The sequence below is a fragment of the Mustela nigripes genome, chromosome 5 (assembly GCF_022355385.1).
Source record: "Mustela nigripes isolate SB6536 chromosome 5, MUSNIG.SB6536, whole genome shotgun sequence".
NCBI lineage: Eukaryota > Metazoa > Chordata > Mammalia > Carnivora > Mustelidae > Mustela > Mustela nigripes.
Genome location: NC_081561.1, coordinates 7,245,388 through 7,260,192, shown reverse-complemented (window position 1 = coordinate 7,260,192; position 14,805 = coordinate 7,245,388). Strand labels below are relative to the sequence as shown.

Below are 14,805 nucleotides of genomic sequence, written 5' to 3'. Positions count from 1 at the left end.
GTATTCATCTGGACGGGGGTTATGGAAGCCACGTGTTCATTATTCTTTAAACCACATCTATCTACTCTCTACACTATTCTGCCTATATGCTGTATTTCATAATTTCTGATTATCCTCTTAAGAAAGCACAATTCATCTTCCTGAATAGGAGAGAGGTTTGCTTTTCAAAAAGAAAAGCACACCATGTACTTTCAAACAAAAACATTCAAAGATCTATTTCAGAAGATAATCCACGGGACACAGAAAAAGTGGTCAATTACACGGAAACCTAAATGAAAGCAACAACGAGCTCCCCCAAATCTGATTTTACTACCGTTTTTACACAAGTGAGAAGACGAAAGTCTGGTTATTCATATGGACATTGGGTTGCATTATCCACTGGGGGTGGATTACCATAAAATAATTAGAAAAGAGGTAAGAAATGCAGAGCAGAGCAAATCCTGGAATCTTGAGTCCCATTTCAAAGCCACGATCTAAGATTGATACACAGCAACATAACAATACTTTTCAACACTTCTTTTATATCTCTTCATCTTTTGCCTTCAAACAGAGTTATCAGTCCTTACCCAAACGTAAGACTTTCCATTCTGACCGCAACCAAGTACAGAGCTATACAGAAAGTACAATATAGGGGCTCCTGGGTGGCTCAGTCGGTTAAGCATCTGCCTTGGGTTTGAATTGTGATTCTGGGGTCCTGAGATTGAGCCCCATAGGGAGCTCCCTGCTCAGTCGAGAGCCTGCTTCTCCCTCTCCCTTTGCCTGCTTCTCTGCCTATTTGTGCTCTACCTCTCTGTCAAACAAATAAATAAAATCTTTAAAAAAAAAAAAAAAGAAAAAAGAAAAATAAAGAAAGTACAATATATTTCCCCGGATGTCTCAACTCACACTCTGACAGCAAATGGATTTCTCTCTGCCAGCGCTTTCTGAAAATGGCTCTGCATTTGTTTTTACTGGGAGATTCTTAAATCCTACCCACTTGTTTAGCTGCAAGGATTGAAACAAAATGTTTGCTGGCAAAACAAACACTGGTTTTAAAAATTCTCCACTTGGGCTGCTGGATAAAACACTTGTTTACTGAAACAAATGTTTTATTTGGAAAACGCCTGCCAGTGTGGACACTTTCCAAAAAATACACCATGATGTGCTAGGATTGCTAGCATGGTGATGTCTCACCCTGGACCGAGGCTGGCGTTTTGGGGTAACTTCACAAAGGTTACCCTCAGAGAAGAGAACCACAATGGGAAAAGCCAATCTGTTAAAAAACAAAACAAAAGAAAAAAAAAAAACCCTAAGGCCTAAAATGCTCTTGCGTCATTATATAGGCCTCAAAGTTAATCTCTTTATAATCAAGGTTTATGAATGAAATAATAAAATAATAATGATGATGATGAAGATGATGATGATGATCATGGAGCCAAGCCTCTCCTTTAGATTTATTCTATGCCTTCTGGCTCTCCTATGTGACTGGGCATTAAAGACCATTTCTTTTCTTTTTTAAATTTTATTTCTTTATTTGATAGAGAGAGAGTTAGCGAGAGGAACATAAGCAGGGGGAGCGGAAGAGGGAGAAGAAGGCTCACCACTGAGGAGGGAGCCCGTCCCATGTGGGCCTTGATCCCAGAACCCTGGGATCATGACCCGAGCCAAAGGCAGAGATGCTTAACGACTGAGTCACCCAGATGCCCCTGAAAGACCATTTCTATCTCTTAATAAGATACACTAAAATCATGAAAGACACTTGTTGGGATGGCACCGGGTGTCTCGTTAAATTTAGTGACTGTAAACACAATATAATTTAGTGTCGAATCATTAAATGATACACCTGCAACTAATATTCCATTGTACATGAACTACCTGGGGTTTAAATAGAAACTTAAAAAAAAAATGCCATTACTAACCACAAAATACAATTGAACATGAGGCATGTCTAACCTGAAACCCATCCAAGGAAATTTACTTTCTTAGGTAACAGGGGAACATCCTGAAGGATAGCCCTGGGACCCTGTGGTTGCTTTCATAGGAAATCTCCAATAAACACATCACTTTTAACCAAGTAAGACTCTCACTGATAAAAGCTGGAGAATTTTTATCAGTAGTTTCCTGCTAATGTCAGGCAATAGGAAATAAAGCAGATCATTATTATAGACCATAATAATGGTCTCCAAACTGTTTAAAAGTACATCTCCCATCTTTAAAACACAGATTGCCTATATCCAAGTATATGCATGTTGTATGTATCATCTACACACAGCTATTAGACATCATAGATCATACACAAGAATGGACCATGCAGAGGACTTAACAGACATTTCTTCAGAGAAGACGTACAGCTGACCGATGAGCACAGAAGATGCTAAACATTCTTAGTCACCAGGGAAATGAAAATCAAAGCCACAAGATACCACTTCACATCTACTAGGATGGCTATAATACGGAAAAAAAAAGGGGGGGGGGGCTGCAAAGAGGTGGAGACTAGGACCCTCCTACGTTGTTGGTGGGAAAGCGAAATTGGCGCAGCCACTGTGGAAAACAGCCTGGTGGTTCCTCAAACCATGTCAAGCCTGGAGTTAACACATGAGTAATTCTACTCCGAGGTCTCTACCCAAAAGAACTGAAAACAGAGATCTGAACTGATACTTGTATGCCCATGTTCAGAGCAGCATTATTCAAAATAGCCCAAGTGTGGAAACAACACAGATGTCCATCCACAGACGGATAAACAGAATGTGGTCTATCTAGGTACGACAGTGGAATATGACTTAGCCGTCAAAAGGAATGAAGAATGATAACATGCTACAACACAGGTAGACTCTGAAAATATAAGCCAGACCCAAAAGGACACACAGCTCCCCCCGCTTATCTGTGGGGGATGCATTCCAAGAACCCCAGTGGATGCCTAAGACCACAGACAGCATCGAACCCTATATATACTATGTTTTTCCTATTCATGCATATGTATGATCAAGTTTAATTTATAAATTAGACAAAGTAAGAATTAACAGTACTAAAAAAAATAGAACTGAAACAATATTCTGCAATAAAAGTTATGTGAATGTGGTCACTCTCTCAAAATACCTTCTTGGGCTCTACGCACCCTGCTTCCTCTTGCATTGGTATGAGATGATAAAATGTCTGCGTAATGGGAGGAAGTGAGGTGTGTGACGTAGGCGCCATCATGCAGTGTTAGGCGGCTACTGACCTTCTGAGGATACCTCCAAACGAGGCTCTGTTTGCTTCTGGACCCTGCTTCACCGCGGATAACTGGAGGCTCAGAAAGTGAAACCCTGGGTGAGGGGAGGACTGCCATATAAGGACACAAAATATCTAGAATGGCCATAAAAGACAGAAAGTAGAGTAGAGGGTGAACGAGACTTAGGAAGTGACCGCCTAATGGCTACCGGGTTTCTCTTTGGGGTGATGTATAATTCTGGAAATGGACAGTGGTGACGGTCACATAGCAAGGTGAATGTAATTCATGCCACTGAGCTGTACACTTAGGAAGAGTTACAACAGCACATTTTATGCAACATCTATTTTAGCACAATTTTAACAAACTGAAAAACATCAGGCGAGCTGAAAACTACAATAGAGGTTTGAATATTTTCTTCTCACATTCTCTGCACCCAGTGGGGCCTGGTGGCAAGTGGGGGTGGGGGCCTCCAAAGTCAAACCCAGAATTAGTGAAATGGATTGGGTATGGGGTAGAGGAAATATTGGGGAGATAATAGGGTCTGAGTTTTGGTAAGGATGCCTGTCTGTAACCTTTGCCTAGAACTGAATACAGATCATCTCCGAATTCCTGCCCTACCTCACACCACAGACCCGGATATCTAAATCCCCGGAAAAGCACCAGGAAAACCCTCTTCGCTTCTACTACAAAGTGTTCCTTAGAATGCCAGCTTATTCCCTGCAAGGGCCGAGGTACTGCCTTACAAAACAGACTGTGCGCTTTTTCAGTCATTTTATGGTCTTAGGTAAGACCCAAGTCCAACTTAAAATACTCCTCTTCAAAGCTGTTTTCAAAGTCATTTTCATCACTTTCCCCCCCTTGGGCTCACAAGCATCAATCACAGGGAAAAGTGACAGGAAACAGTAAAAAGATTAACAGCTCAACATCCAGAAGCACCCATAGGCCTGTGCGGAAAGTGTCAAATAGGAGGCTGGCCGAGGACCAAGATAATCAGAAGTAAAATACACATGAGTTTGAGGGCTAGGCTGACATTTCAGGAGGCAGAAGGCTCTGTTAAACACAGAAATGACAAAGCAAAGGGGCACGGCCATTGAACAAAATATTTCCATATGAACACGCAGTATAGAAATTTCCAGCATTTACCATCAAAGAATTTCACTGTAAAATAGGCTCATGTACATTGTGGGATTGTTCAGTCTTAAAAGCTGGAGTATTTTTCTAGTAAAATGTAAGAATTCAGCCTTAAGAGAAAAGTTGGGGTGCCTGGGTGGTTCAGTCAGTTAAGCATCTGCCTTTGGCTCAGATCATGAACCCAGGGTTCTGGAATCGAGTCCAGTATCAGGCTCCCTGCTAAGCAGAGAGTCTGCTTCTCCCTCTCCTTCTCTTCCCCATGCCCATGCTCTCTCTCTTTCTCTCAAAAAAATAAATGAAATCTTTTTTAAAAATAAAAAATAAAAGTCAAAATTGAAATACGTGAGACTCCCAGGACCACCTGAGCTTGCATCTATAAGATCTGTGATGCGGCGATATGAATTTCTTTTTGCAATTAGCTGAAACCCATGACTATGCTGTTTTGGGAAGGACAAACATCTCCTAAAATTGCAATACACAGCAATTAATATGCGATGCCTGAGGGCTGAGTCGCTTAAGTGCCTGCCTTCTGCTCAGGTGACAATCCCAGAGGCCTGGGTTCCAGTCCCACATTGGGCTCCTTGCTCAGCTGGGAGGCTGCTTCTCTTTCTGCCTGCTGCTCTCTTCCTCTCTGACAAATAAATAAATTAAATCTTAAAAAAAAAAAAAAAAGAAAAGAAAAAACCCAGTTGATTCAAATACCTATATAAAGTCTGCTTCTAAACAGAATTCAGTGAATTATACTGGGTGCACATGTGTGTGCATGCCCTGCACACAGGACTGTGAAGACATAGGTATTCCAAGTTCTTGGTGAAATTCTAAACTGCCTATGCCTGGTAGAGCTATCAATGGAAATGCTTCCACTAGTGATTAAGTTCCTACCACGAAATCTTGGCTATTAAATTATGAGTCCTCCAAACTAAGAGACATACACAGATCATAAATATTCTAAATTAAAAGCATTCAGTTTTATGAAAACACTAACTCGAAAAGATATACGCACGCCTATATTTATTTTTAAATATTGTATTTATTCATTTAGAGAGTGAGTGAGAAAAAGAGAGAGCGCAGGTGCACACACGCAGGGGGGAGGGGCACAGGGAGGGGGAGAAGGAGAATCCAACACAGGCTCCATGAGAACGTTGGAGCCTGAGGAGGGGCTCCATCCCAGCACCCCAAGATCATGACCCGCATCTCTATCAACAGTCTGATGCCTAACCAACTGAGCCACCCAGGGGCCTCTCACCACTATGTCTACCGCAGCATTATTTACAACACCCAAGTTATGGAAGCAACCCAAATGTCCACTGATAGATGCACAGATAAAGAAGATGTGGTAGCTCGCATTGGTGGTTCAGTGGCAGAATTCTCAAGAAGATGCATTACATACATACAATGGAATATTACTCCGCATAAAACAGAATGAGCTCTTTCGGTTTGCGACGACATGGACGGACCTAGAGGGTACCATGCTAACGATACTATGAGATAAGTCGGACAGGGAAAGAGAAATACCATTTGATTTTACGTCTGTGTGAAACGAAACAAATGAGCAAACAAACAGAAACAGAATAATGAATCCCGAGAACAAACTGATGGTTGGGGGAGGGGACGGTGACCCGAAAAGGTAGATGGGATTAAAAGGTTAAAAACTTCCAGTTATTTAAAAAAAAAAAAAAAAAAGTCAGGGCAAGAAAGAGTACAGAATGAGGAACATAGTCAATAACACTGTAATAATGAAAATAATAATATTGTAATAATGTGGCATGGTGACAGATGATAATTACACTTTCCACAATGAGCATAGTATGCGGTACAGAACTGTCTGATCACTATGTTGTACACCTGAAACAAATATAATACTGTATGTCAACTATATTTCGATTTTTTAAATGTTTTTTAAAAAGGTGTTCCATTTTAGTTCCAACACTGATACTGTTTCAAAACTCTTTTCTAAGGGCCTTCTCACATGCTATATTAAAAAAAAGTGGCCAGACTGGTTTTAACACATCTTCTCAGGACTGATAAGCAAAAGTTGACTAAAGCCGTCTTGAATAAGATAAACTCTGAACGATTCTATAAGTTTTCTCAAAGTTGGCAGCACTTTTTAAATGGGTTGTTCGAGAAGCTATAAATTTCCAAAGCCACGAGAGATAAGCGAAGGCATTTCTCCTTTGGTAGAACATGAACACACCATTCTCTGTGACTGTAGCTGACATCCTGTTGGAGTGACTGGCTCCAAACCTGTTTTGTGGGTATTCTGAATGACTGAGTGCAAACAGTAAAGGGTTGTGAAAATAAATTTTCTAATGTTAAAAAAAAAAAAAAAAAAAAAAAGTGAACTGTAATAGATTTTGGTTGACCAAGAACTCTGACAAACAGCAACAATGCCTCCAATCTTTCTTGCAAATCTTACTCGACTATTTAACCTTAGAAGTTGTTTTATTTGTTCCGTGATGCTTTACCTGATATTAAGTTCACAGGTCCTTGCTCATTTTGAATTTTTTTTGGTTGTTGATAGCTCTATTTTCATAAATCTGTAAGATTTCACTAGAAAAAATAGGATAACGCTGGCAAATATGACCTACCCCTCCGTGTCCATCGAGAGAATATTTCCACAGAGTATACAAAAATAAACTCTGGAAACTCTAGGCAAGTGTGTAAATCAAATTCTCTAAGTTCATGTTTGACTGAACACCTTCTCTCCTACTCTTGGAGCTTCCAGAAAACTTTATAATTGGTATCAAGGTGCTAGTACTATTTCTGGTATCTTAAAGAAACCTCAAGCATAAAATAGCCTTTTCCCTCCATACTAACTAACTTTGCCATTAGCTGCTGTGAAAAGCTGTCCCCAGGCAGGCCCATCCTACAAGCTCCTTCCCTCAGGAGATTGTCTGAAAGCTCTAAGCCAGCATTAATGCCATTCCCTCTCATTCATAGTTTTAGTGTGTAACCTAGGATTCATTTCCTGACATTTTTGGAATAGTCCCTCATACTGTAAATGAGTTAAAAAACCTAGATTCTAGTGCCTAGCAACGTGAATGTACTTCACAGTACTAAATGTACACTTAAAAAAGTGTAAAGATGGTATATTTTATGTGATGTGTATTTTACCACAGTTTCAAAAAGAAAGGAAGAAAGAAAAAAAGAAAGAAAGGAAGAAAAGCCAAACCTAGATTTTATCATCTTTTACTGTTCTTCAGCGGGGATTTAAAAAAAAAAAAAAAAGAAAAAGCTCAACAATAAAAAACCACCCTTGGCCTCAATAGTTAGAAACCTAGAAAAATGGACAGTTCAATCTCTCTTTGGGGAGGGGGGAGACGATGCTGCCCGCCCAGCCTCCCGCAACCACTTTAATCCTTAGTTTCTGCCTGCTAGTTCCGCAGGCCATAACATCAGATGGTCGATTTGTCTCCTGATCGTTTATAAACGAGAAAAGAAAAGGAAGGGCAAATGATAATTTGTAGCCAGATAATAATTTGTAGCATCAGGTTAACTGAAAGTTGGCCGTGATGGAATGTTTGCTACTGTTCAACAGGACAGACGTTTGTTTTTCTGACAAGATAGAAAGAAACAGAGCCTTGGGTAGACAGGTGTTCTTTGAAAATGGTGTTCATAGTCGTCGCCTTTTAGAAAACCAGCCCTGGATTTCTGACTGCTCCTTTCTAAACTGGAGGACCTGTGGTGTGTAGAGCCGACAGCTTCTCCCTGCCTTACCTCTGCCTCTTCCCTTGGAAAGGATCAGCCAAATAGTCTCCTCCTGAGAAAACTGCCAAATACCACACCCTGGGTCTGTGCCTCCAAAGGTACAGGAAGTGGTCTGCCCAGGGCCTGGCTTATTGCATCATCTCCCGCAGGCTTGATGGACGAACTGTGAGTCACTCAGCACCCTGCACCGCGGGTCAACCCAAATCCCCTTCCTACCTAGCAGGGCAGAGGACTTCTGACACATCCATCCCCGCTTCCAACCAGTGCTAAATTTGGAAAGCAGCAGGTCATCTGGATAAAAACAACTTCCAGCCCTGCCTATCAATGACTGTCCATTAGAAACAAAAGCAAAAGGACAGGCTGAAACGGACACGGGCAAAGGAAGAACTCTTGCTCTCACCCAAGGGCAGACAGGAGGCTGGGGAAGGTCTCAGAACCGGTAGAATGAACTGGCTAAGGCACTGTTTCCCCCAAGGGAACCCATACCAGAGTGGCCTGGAAAGCTTATTAAGAATAGCGAGTCGGGGGGTCAGGAGATGGTGATTCCGTGCCGTGGGGTGGGACCTGGAATCTCATGAGCCAGGTTCAAGAGCCGTGCAGGGAAACCACTTGGTCTGGAACAGGGCTGGGTCAGTACATGGGCTCTAATGACAGCCCCGGGAATGACCACTTTGTTGTGCTTTATGAGGAAGGAGGAGAATTTTGAAAAAACATATATATGTCTTTGTATGTTTTTTTATACACATATAAATTCTAATTGGGAATGTTCCCTCACACTGGTCCTTTTGCCACCAAGTTCAAGTTCATTCCACACCTCTGGCCAATGATCACCTACTTCTAAGCAGGTGACTCACATCTCCACCTCCAGCCAAGACTCATCCGGTTTCCCTTACCCCAGCTGCCAATCACAGCTTCAGATTCCATTTCTCAGATCAGCTCTTCAATTTACCTTGGATACTGGCCTCCTGTTCCCATTTCTGCTCATAGTGCCACCTTCTCACAGCTTCTAGATTTAAATTCTTATCCACTGCCCTCCACATCCTCATACTATAAAATATTACCAGTTTTCCTTTTAGAACAACTCACAAAGCATTGCCTTCTAGCAATCACTTCTATCAATACTATATGTGACCAGTCTGCCTTGGATCCCTTCAATAGGTCCTCTCAGTCCCTACACCCCCACTCCAATCTAACTCACAAGATTAGCCCCCAAATGCAATGGTGACCATGCATTTCCCTTACTCAAAATCATGTCATAATTCCCTCTTACCTGCAGATAAAGTCCTTCCGCCAACCTTGGACAGGCACTCATGGTCCCTAACTGGTTTGTCCCTAACCTACCAGTCAAATGACAGATTTCATGTTTGACCCATCTCCTGCAACAAAGCTGATTGATTGAAATTCCCCTAATGTGCCCTGTGACTTCCTGCCTCTCGGCCTATCTCATTTCTACCACTTTTTCTTCCTAGCTATAAAAATCGTCTACATCCTTGAAGGCCTAAGTTCAAGTTCTACCAACTCCCTCTGGAGAACTTCCTGATGGCTGCCCTGACAGCAACCCTTCCCAGAACACACCCAGCACCGGGCAACATCTGAGCCCTTCCCAAGGAAGGGTGTGACCTCTCCCTTTCACAGTCCCTCACACCCTCTGCTCTCCGACCCCCTGGAAGCTCCCAGGGCCCTTTAAGATTGACTTCTCACAGATAGTCAATCACACACTGGCTGTCTGGATTGCCAGACATCCCCCTAAAAAGAGCAAACCTTCATTCTTACAGAGAGAAGCAACTTAGGTTCACCACTAACATCTTAGAGAATAAATAGAAAAAGAAAAAGATGTTTGGTTTTTTGTAAAGAAGTTATTTATTTAGTTGACAAAGGGAGAGAGAGCACAAGCAGGAGAGCAGCAGAGGAGAGGGAGAAGCTGTCTCCCCTGCTGAGCAGGGAATCTGATGCCAGACTCAATCCCAGGACCCTGGGATCCTGACTGAGATGAAGGCAGACACTTAACCGAGACACCCAGGCACCCACCCCACCCCCTGCTGAAATGTTTAATTTCCTTTTTTTTTTTTTTTTAAGATTTTTAAAATTTATTTACTTGACAGAGATCACAAGTAGGCAGAGAGAGAAGAGGAAGCAGGCTCCCTGCTGAGCAGAGAGGCCGATGTGGGGCTCAATCCCAGGACCCTGGGATCATGACCTGAGCCAAAGGCAGAGGCTTTAACCCACTGAACCACCCAGGTGCCCCTGACATGTTGAATTTCTCATTCCATTTCTCAACTCCTGGTACCTTTTATCTATGACTCCTTCATCTCTTCTTAGGCATATAGGCATATATTTTTACTTAACTCCTGAACAGTTAAATTTCTTTTATTTGTCATCCAGCTGTAGTCCCCAACTCAACCACAGATTTGACTCCTTTAGGAACATGCATATGCTTCTCTGTAATTTCCACAATACATCACACAGTTCTGTACCAAAGCAGTTGGTTCATTCAAAAAAATATTTGTGTTCATTCAAAAAAAATATTTCAGTGGGGGTGGTGGTGGTGGCAGTTGGTACATGCTTACAAACGCATGGCCCAAATAATCTCTGGGGGAAAGTGCTGCACATGGATGGTTTCTGGGAAAGTGCCCCCAAATTTATGTAACTAAATGTTTTCAATACACAAGGACACTTCACAACCCTAAGGATCCTATTGTTAAGCCTTTCTTAAGAAATACTCACTCCTTCATTTAATTGTTATATACATCAGACTTACAACTAAAATGAAGACCGTCCTACGTACAAATGTTTCATGAACTCAGATGAAATTTGGGGTGTGAGGAGTAGGAAGTGTGTCACTTCTTTTTTTTAAGAAAATAATTTTAAATTATTTATTAGAGAGAGATAATGAGCGGGGAGAAGAGGAGGAAGCAGACTCACAGTGAGCAGAGAGCACGATGTGGGGCTCGATCCCAGGACCTGGCATCATGACCTGAGCCGAAGTCAGATGCTTAACCCACTGAGCCACCCAGGTGCCCCACCACTTCATGTTTAACTTAAATTTTCAATTCATCTCCACAAGGTTTTAAAATCTACTTATTTCACGCAGAAGGAAACCATGCTCCTTAACAAAGTGACAAAATATAAGATCATTAAAGTATTCTTTTTTTTTTCAAGTTTCCAGAAAACGTCGTGTAATTCTGCCCTTTACATTCAGAATTGGAAGAGAATTCCATGTAAGGGATTTGCCAGATTCCAATGTAGTTGGTCTACAGTTTAGGCCACCTCTTTAAGTGAGAATGAAGACTTTCACCAGTGGAACTGAAGAGCCTCTGTGTAGAAAGTCATGTGAGAAGGCCAAGTCTCTCAACCCAAAGCAGACCAGCTATTATTAATGATTATTATTCCCATTTAACTGGCAAGACATCTCAGTGAAGTCTAAAAAAAAAAGTAACATGGGGGTGGTTAGATGTCCAGCAGAGTTTTCACTACAAAATAACCTCTTCTTTTACATATTCAGAATGATTCAATTTACAAAAATTACCAGTTTTTGCTTTCTATGAACACACACTCTTTAATGCAGAGTACATCTCAATTTAGGTTACTTTATCTAGGGTTGCCTTGGAAACAGAAATTTACACTAATTCCTAAGTCAGCTTTTCAGGTAACTCTTAAGATCTCTTTAGAGGGTAACACACCCCCATTTCGCTTCTGAATAAAACTCCAAGCAGGTGCACATTTCTTCTGGGTTTGTGACATTATGGTTTATGGTGCTTTGGGCCTTGCTTCTACAGCCCTGTCCCATCTTCTGGGACTAAGGTCCCCCGAACAAAACCAGAAGGAAAAATAGGACAAAACTCAGGAAGGGTGCTCAAGCAGAGCTTCGAGCTCTAAGCCTTCCTTTTGCTGTCTCTTCTGTTATTAAGATTTTTTTTTTCCTTGACTCTGCTTCTGTCACCAGCATTCAAACCCAAAGCCCATCACTTTTAAATCTGGATTCCTCCCTCCCCTAATCACATGCTTGGGGTGTGAGGTGCCCTGGTGGTGCTCAGGAGGGAACTAACTGGGCTGCTCTCACTGCTTCTGCTTTGAGAAGGGCTGGGTTTTGGGGGTTTTTCTTCTTCTTCTCCTTTTAATAAAGGCCTTTTCATGTTTGCTTCTCCAGCCTTCTCCAAATACAAAACTGTCACTGTCCTCTAGTGCTTCCAAACTCTAGGGTATCAGCTTCAAACCTTTGTATCAACTAAGTCAGCGTTTGTTAAGAATTTTGGGAAATTTATGGCAGCCAGGGCGTCTACATCTGGGAGACTCCAACTCTAAGGCAAAAACGTCTAATTTATGTTCTCTGCAACAGTAAAAAAACAAACACGAAACAGGGCAAAAGCCCACCTCCTCCCCAGCTTTCATGTCTTGGTTCAGTAATGAGAAAAGTTAATCCATCCCCCAAGCACCGCCCCAGCCTCCTCGTCCTGGTCAGGCTCACCTAGAACATTCATTGCATCATTGCATCCAAGCCAAACTCGGTTACTGAGGCAACTAACTTTTTCTTCCCAAAGGGTCACCGGGAAACACATCCCCCGGGATCCCCTGGTAACCGTCCACTGATAATGCTGGGGAACCACAACAGCAAAAGACTCTCTTTCCAAGGCTGGCGCTGGCCGCCTCTGCCGGCAACGGGGCGGGGGGGGGGGGGGGTTCTGCGTGGGGGTGCGCAGCGTCCAGTTACATTCCTGACCCACTTTCGCATCCCTCCCTCCCCCTCCGGCTCCTCCTCCTCCTCCCGGGCAGGCCGCGAGGGCACCGGCGCTCGGTAGAGTCGCCCTCGAGCCCTCCCTAAGCCGGCGCGGGCGGGGTGCACCCGGCGTCGGGCTCTGCGGGGGACCCGGAGGGAGCCCGCCCCCGCCCCCACCCCTGGCTTCCCCCGCTCGGCCCCTCCCTGGTCACATGGGCTCGCGAGCACCTGTTGGCGACCTTAGCCCCCCAGCGGAGCCCCTTCCGCTGCCCCCGGCGAAGCCCACTTCGGGAGGGGATGCGAACGCTGACCCGGGCACGTTCCGCAAGCCCCGCCCGGGTAGACGAGGACGCGGGGGCTGGTGGGCGACGCCTTCCCGGCCGCTCAGTTTTGCAGAGTGCAAAGCCCCACGGCCGCGAGGCGACTGGGTGGAGGGGAGCCTTCTCCCCGCCCCGGCCCCCCCCCCCACCCCTGGCCGAGCGGGGAGGTGGGGTGCACCCGCCCTCCCGACCGACTCCGCTGGAAACCTGGGCTCTCCGCGGGCGCCGGGAGGGGATGCTGCCGAGTCCGGGCCGGGGCCGCAGGGGCGAGGGCAGGTAGCGGGTGGTGACTGGTGGGTGTGTGTTCCGAGCCGCCGAGTCCAGGAAGGGGGCGGGAAGCTGCCGTCTCAGCTGCAACTTCTGAGCGTGCAAAGCAACTCAGCAACTTTGCCTGCGCCGCGCCCCTCCCCCGCGCCGCCCGGCCGGGCCGGGGGCTGCGCTGCGCTCTGGGGCCCCGGCGCCGGACCCGGTGGGGGACAGACCTGGGGTGCGGGCGAGCGCGGCGGGGGGTGGGGGACGGGCCGGGGCTGCAGAAGTGGCACAGCTGCTGGGGGAGGGGGGAGCGGGTGAGACTGGGGGTGCGCCTCCGCGCGCCCCGGGGCTTGGAAACGACTCGTGGCCCCCGCCCCGGGGCCCTGGGGCCTCGCGCCGCAACCGCCCCCCGCGGCCCCCTCCGGGCCGGGCCCGTGCCGGCTGCCGGGCTCTGCTCAAGGAAGGGGCGGAGGATGGCGGCGGAGCCATGGAAACTGCCGGGTGGATAAATAAGGAGAGGGCCGCGCGAGGCCGTCCCCCCAGGCTGCCAGCATCTCGGCGGCGGATGCGGCGCCCCGCGAAGCGCGGCCGAGCCCGCACAATTCCCCACACCCCGTGCCCCGCGGCTCCGGGCAGGGCCAGGGGGGCGCCGCCGCGGGAGGCAGGCCCCGGCCCCGGGGGAGGTGCGGGGCGGAGGCGAGTGTGAAGGTGACCCGGGCCTCCCGGGGTCATGGGCTGTTTGTTCCGGCCCGAAGGATGGCGCGAGGCCCTGGCGGGTCCTGCCAGCGGGGGGAGCCCGGGGAAACCCCCAGATCCGGGGCCAGAAAGATGGATTCGCGCAGTTCAAACATTCAGAAGCACCCCCGAGGGTGCGGGGGAAGATGGGGAACCTGGGCCAGTCTGGGAGGGACACGCTGTCCCCGAAGTAGTCTTCCCGCACCCCTCAGCGGTCGGATTGGCAAGACGGAGAAGGATGGAAGCGGGTGGCCTGGCCCAGGCCTGTGGGAGATGCAGAGGGGAGCCCGTGGAGCCCTTTCCCTGGAGGCAGATTTTAGGAGTCCCTCTAACCTTCCTCCCGCACTCACATACTTCATCGTTCTCACTCTAGAGTTACTGATGCTTTACGCCCTAGCCTAGCCTGTAAAGGGCTGGAGGTTTTAATGGTGGTGTTATGAAGTTGAGTCACTACGGGGCTCTGCAGAGGTAAATGGGTTATGTCAAGTGAAAGTTAACTACCTGTGTGGAGAAGCCCATCAACACGCTGAATGATTTAATTACATGCCATCTTAATTTAAAGAGATTTCTATGCTCATTGAGGACAGCTGGACAGTTACATGTTGATGTGGACCTAGCAATTTTTAACTGAACGAGGTCTGGTTCACCCTTAAAATGGGTGGCCAGTATTTCTTTTTTTTTTTTAACTCCAAAATTCTTATTCTTTTACTTCATATTAGGAAAGAATAGTATTTGACCTGCTTCCTCTAAAATAA

General features: G+C 45.7%; 1 protein-coding gene across 1 annotated transcript in view; it reads right to left on the bottom strand.

The window, feature by feature from the left end:
* Positions 1–13,453, bottom strand: part of RREB1 (ras responsive element binding protein 1) — a 174,061-nt gene extending 160,608 nt beyond the window's left edge. The window contains exon 1 of the mRNA XM_059399391.1: positions 13,271–13,453. The gene's annotated coding sequence lies outside the window, so the exon portion shown is untranslated. The remainder of the gene's footprint in view (positions 1–13,270) is intronic.
* Between the last annotated feature and the right edge of the window lie 1,352 nt (positions 13,454–14,805).